Raw genomic sequence first — 6,293 nt, forward strand, 5'->3', positions numbered from 1 at the left:
GCCCTTTACATTTGCAGATTGTACATCTTACCATGACCCTTACCCCCCACTGTGCTCTTGCTAATGCTAGTTAATTGATCTGATGTCATTAAGTGGCTTGTTTTCTCTAAATAAAACGAGCAGAAAAATAAATAAACAATAGACAGTTAAAAAATAAAAAGTATCTAAAGTGGGATGCAGGAAAATGAAAAAAATGCCTTTGAAACTAATTAACAATCAAATGCTTTAAATCGGAAAATGTCCTGGTGTAACACATCTGTGTATTTTGAATACTAAAAGGTGAATAACTCAAAATTTGGAAGCGGTGGGCCGACTACCGTGGTCTGACGCTGGATCCCCCAGCGGAGCGAGAAGAGGACATTTGATTGTGCGGACATTGTTGGCCCGATTCTGCAACACACCTGTCGCACTACACCTACACCCTTTGTTTGCTGCTACATGTACACGTGCGTGGGGGGGAGGGATGGGGGGGGAGTTTCTGGGAGTTGGGGGGTGTGAGAAGGTGGCCCGATATGCAACGTTCGCTATTCTAGCGACCGCTATGTATCGTTCCAACGACCCTTATGGTGTTTGGTTGTAAGTCAACCTATAGACCAGCTATCCTAGTAGCGTGGATACGAGCAGTCTAAGGCTAAAGACTCGAGAGGGCGTGTTAAGCCAGCTGTTTACCACACATGTACCCCTTGAATACCAAGTGAAAGGACACCACACAAGTGTTATGAAAATAAACAGGATATTTATTAAGAATCACAACAGCCCTGTACTCTTTATGAGGACAGGGTACTAAGCACAAACCAAATCTCTTAGGAAAATACTTCAAGTGCACAATTAAAACAAGTGTCCGAGGACACGGAGAGGTTAAGGTCTCGGGCGGACCCGATAAGGCAAGTCGGAAGCGAGGGACTCGGGACCCTAGAGTAAGGAGGCTATGCAGGCACCGAAATGCCGAGTTACCTAGCCACGAGGGCTGCGACTGCACAAGTCTTACAGGCGTCGGGGTCTTCGCTGACGAGCCAGGAGCCGGAAGAAAAAGGAGTTGCTGGCCGGCGACCAGTGCTGAATAGTTCGTAGAGATCCAAGCCTGGATCAGAGATTGATGATACCTGAAAGCAGAGGGGACCAAGTTCGTACTACTAGCCAGTAGTCAGAGGGTACCCGGAGGGCACCGGTTGGCCGTCACCTCGACCAGGTGAGTGGGCGACGCTAGGCTCTGCAGTCTCACGGACCAGGAGGCGTTGTCGGTGACCACGGTGGAGGTGCGAGCTGTCCCACGAAGGATGATGCTGTCGGCGTCGCTGGGCCCAGGTTGGGGCAACAAGCCTTGGCAGATCTCAGGGCCACGTGGTGGGCCTAAGATGGCGTCTTGAGTGGACCAGGAGGGTCCGGGGTGCTTCTCGGAAAGATGGAGGCAAGGGCCGGTCTGGAGCAACCAGACCAGCAGTGTTGATTGTCGGATGTCGTCACAGAAGGGCACAAGCCAGCGGCTAGTGACCAGACAACGTGCTGAGCAGCGAGCAGAAGGGCCCCACGCAGATCGTGGAGATGCTGGGAGACTGCACTTCGGTGCTGGAGCGGCTCAGGGTCGGGGCTTCTCGGACCCCAGAGCACTCACCAGAGAATTGCTTCGATGGTCGTGCTGGTTTAAGAAAGCGTGCAGGTTTTTGATGATGGCCAGTCCCTCGAGGTCTCGTCGCACCCACAGATCACAGCTGAGCTGATGACGTGGATAGAGGTCAGAGGTGCCAGGGAAGCCGGTTCTCGTCGAGCTGGGCCGTCGGATTCCTTGAGGAAGGACTTACAGCAAACCGCAGAGTTCTTAGATGGTGCCCGCTGATGCAGGGTGACTACTCCTTAGTCACAAGGGAGAAATCTTGAGAAGAGTCTTGAATGTCCTTTCGTAGAAAGTAGTTCTTGATTCAAAGATGATCTGATTTGGAAGGGTCCCCGCTCCGGCCTTTATTCTAAAGAAAGGGGTGGGTACATGACTAGGTCCTGCCCTAAGGGTGGGACCAGGAAGGGGGGTAGTTACACCCCTCTCCCCTGCTGGACTTTCCCCAGGCCAGGGCTGGTGCCCCTGGAACTGGTTCTAACCGGCAGATGCGTAGTGAGCACCGGGGTGCCACTCCGCAGTCACCTTCTCGCAAAAGCCCTACCTACCCAGAATACACAAACCCTGTCTGGGACGGTGCGAACACCGCCCTCGACAGGAAACCCTTTGTCCAAGCTCTCCTCGCTGGAAGGACTCCCAGCAGCAGGAGGTCAGACTCGTGTCTGTGGTGGCAGCATCCATTTTGTGGAGCTGAGGCTTTAGTTAACTTTAACCGGGGTTCACAGTTACGTACATGTCGTGTCCCTCTAGAAGGGCGGAATGCTAGCCTCGTCGCCAGAGTTGGTGAGAGGGCAGCATCCCGATTCGTATGACACCTTACTCGACATGTCTTGATAACGCGTCACCGAAGTTACCGATGTGGTACGCGTTATCATGGAACAGCCATTGGATTTTGATTCCGCAAGCTGCAACCGGGCTCGGCTCGGGCCAGAACACAGTTCACACGAGCCCACGCACTCTGCCTTCAGGATTGTCAAGGCCTGCCATAGGAGTGACTGATAGGAACTCGGGTGTCCATTGTGTGGTTAGATATAGGGCTACTATATCTAAAGCAAAGGGTGATTACACGACTTCGCCCCAGCTGTCATGCAGCCAGTTGTGTCAAATTTAGGAGGCCAGCCAGGGGTGGCATAATACATGCTGCAGCCCCTGGTGGCCCGGGGTACACCTATGCCCTGCGTTACGGGGTCTGATAAGGTGGCCCAGTACCAATTGGTAGATGCACCTAGGGTACATATCGTAATTTAGAAAGAGAACAGCCAGGCTGTGGGTCTGATTGGCAGGCCCACAGCCAGAGAAAGTCGTAAACCAGTGAAACAAAAGCAAAAAATCTGGGTGATCATAGGATTGCAGACCCTACTCTCCTACATGACCCCCCCCTAAACGTCGGAACAATAAGCTAACCTTGACCAGGTGAGTCTTCTTGCTCTAAGTGGAAATATCTGGAGAGCCCATCGGCATTGCCATGATCAGTACCAGGTCTATGTTCCACTGTAAAGTCCATCCCCTGTAGGGAAATGGACCACCTAAGCAGTTTGGGGTTTTCACCCTTCATCTGATTTAGCCATAGGAGGGGCTTATGGTCGGTCTGAATCTTGAAGTGAGTGCCAAACAAGTATGGCCTCAGCTTCTTCAGGGCCCAAACCACAGCAAAGGCCTCCCTCTCAATAGCTGACCAATTCTTCTCTCTAGGGGTCAGCCTTCTGCTTATAAAAGCAATGGGCTGGTCTTGACCATCAAAATTCAGTTGAGAAAGAACAGCTCCCACACCCAACTCAGAAGCATCTGTTTGGACAATGAATGGTTTGGAGTAGTCTGGACTCTTAAGGATAGGCGCCGTGCACATGGCCTGCTTTAGGTCATCGAATGCTTTTTGACAGCTCGCTGTCCACTGAACCTTTTTTGGCATTTTCTTGCTTGTCAGTTCGTTTAATGGTGTCACGATGGAACCATAGTTCCTGACAAACTTCCGGTAGTATCCAGTCAGGCCCAAGAAAGCTCGAACCTGAGTCTGGGTGGTTGGAGGAGCCCAGTCCCTGATTGACTGTATCTTGCTCTCCAGTGGCTGAACCTGGCCTCCACCTACAAGGTGGCCCAGGTATACAACCTGTGTCTGCCCTATCTGGCACTTGGTGGCCTTGATAGTGAGGCCTGCTGCTTGCAGAGCCTCTAACGCTTTCCGCAGGTGGACCAGGTGATCCTCCCAGGTGGAGCTAAAGACAGCAATATCGTCAAGATACGCCGCACAGAAGTCATCCAGCCCAGTAAGGACTTGATTCACCAACCTTTGGAAGGTGGCAGGTGCATTTTTCAGACCAAAGGGCATCACCACGAACTGATAATGCCCACCAGGGGTTGAAAATGCGGTTTTAGGCTTGGCGTCCTCAGCTAACCTGATTTGCCAATACCCAGCTGTCAGGTCAAACGTACTTAAGTAGTTGGCCGAAGCCAATCTATCGATAAGCTCGTCTGCCCTTGGTATTGGGTGGGCGTCAGTCTTAGTGACTGCATTGAGACCCCTGTAGTCTACGCAAAATCCCATCTCTCTCTTACCACCCTGGGTGTGAGGTTTCGGCACTAGAACTACGGGACTAGCCCAAGGGCTATCCGAGGGTTCAATGACTCCCAGCTCCAACATTTTCTGCACTTCACTCTTGATGCAGTCTCTAACGTGATCAGGCTGCCGGTAGATTTTACTCTTGACGGGCAGGCTGTCACCAGTGTCAACCTCATGGGTGCACCAATCGGTCTGACTGGGTGTCAGAGAGAACATATGTCTGAAAGACTGAAGAACCTGTTTACAGTCTTTCTGTTGATGTTCGGAGAGGCTGCCACAAAAGACAACACCATCGACCGATCCATCGTCAGGATTCTAAGTGAGCAGGTCGGGGAGAGGGTCACTCTCCTCTTCCTGTCCCTCATCTAGGGCCATGAGCAAACTCATGTCCTTCCTGTCGACATATGCCTTGAGCCTGTTGACATGAAGCACCCTGTGGGGGCTCCGGGGAGTTCCCAGGTCGACCAGGTAGGTGACCTCTCCCTTTTTCTCCAGGATGGTGTAGGGCCCGGACCATTTGTCCTTGAGTGCTGCTGGGGCCACTGGCTCCAACACCCACACCTTCTGTCCGGGCTGGTAAACAGTCAAGACAGCCTTTTGGTCATGCCAAGCTTTTTGGAGTTCTTGGCTGGCCTTAAGGTTTTCAGATGCCTTCTCCATGTATTCAGCCATCCCCGAGCGGAGGCCAAGCACATAGTCCACTATGTTGGCTGCAGGCTTTTTGAGAGGTCTCTCCCATCCTTCCTTCACCAAACATAGGGGTCCTCTCACAGGATGCCCGTACAAAAGTTCAAAAGGGCTGTAACCAACCCCCTTCTGTGGGACCTCTCTGTAAGCGAATAAAAGGCAGGGAATCAGGACGTCCCATCTACGCCGAAGCTTTTCAGGTAGTCCATGAATCATCCCTTTCAGGGTCCTGTTGAATCTCTCAACAAGCCCATTGCATTGTGGATGATAGGGTGTAGTGAACTTGTAGTTGACACCACATTCCTTCCACATAGCAGTTAAGTAGCTCGACATAAAGTTTGCACCTCTTTCGGAGACGACCTCCTTAGGGAAGCCCACGTTGGAGAATACTCCAACTAGGGCTCTTGCCACAACAGGGGCTGTAGTGGTCCTAAGGGGAATAGCTTCAGGATACCTGGTGGCATGATCCACTACCACCAGTATAAACTTGTGCCCTGACGCTGTTGGTGGTTCCATGGGACCGACGATGTCAATCCCCACCCGTTCAAAGGGCACCCCCACCACAGGCATTGGTATAAGGGGGGCCTTTGTCGTGCCACCTGACTTACCACTGGCTTGGCAAGTGACACAGGAGCGGCAAAACTCCTTCATATCTTCGTTCATATGAGGCCAGTGAAAGTGTGAGACAAGCCTGTCCCACGTTTTCGTCTGGCCTAAGTGACCTGCTAAGGGAATCTCGTGGGCCAAGGTAAGTAGGAAACCACGCTGAGACAAGGGTACAACCAGCCTCCTGGTCATGCCAGGCTTGGGGTCTCTTGACTCAGTGTACAGGAGTCCATCTTCCCAGTATACCTTGTGGGTACCTGTGGCGTTCCCAGCAGCCTCAGCAGCAGCCTGCTGTCTGAGGGGTTCAAGAGAAGGGCAGTCTAACTGGTCCTTCCCCAGGTCTTCCCTTGAGGGTCCCCCTGAACCCAAGAATTCAACTTGATCAAGTTCGAACTCCCTGGGCTCAGTTTCCCTCAATTCCTGTAGGTCAGCCTCCTCTGAGACTTGATCCACGACCTGGGGCAAGGGGGAAGGCGCAGCCTTAACCCTACTGCTCTTTTTCTTGGGAGGTGTCTGGTCCGTTGTTCCAGGATCCAGCACCTGTTCAGTGGGGCATTTCCTGACCTGTGACCTGGTCACAGCGAACACATGTGCTGGCAAGCCTAACATTTCCATGTGAGTCCGGTGCTCCACTTCTGACCATTGTGATGACTCCAAATCATTGCCCAACAAACAATCCACTGGGAGGTCTGAACTAACTACAACCTTCTTTTGGCCAGTTACCCCTCCCCAGGAGAAAGCTACAATTGCCATACTGTGATTGGTAGTGACATTGCTTGCATTGGTCACCAGGAATTCTGTACCTGGCATGATCTGTCCAGGGTCCACAAAGCT

This window comes from Lissotriton vulgaris, chromosome 2_1 (assembly GCF_964263255.1).
Source record: "Lissotriton vulgaris chromosome 2_1, aLisVul1.2, whole genome shotgun sequence".
NCBI classification, from domain to species: Eukaryota; Metazoa; Chordata; class Amphibia; order Caudata; family Salamandridae; genus Lissotriton; species Lissotriton vulgaris.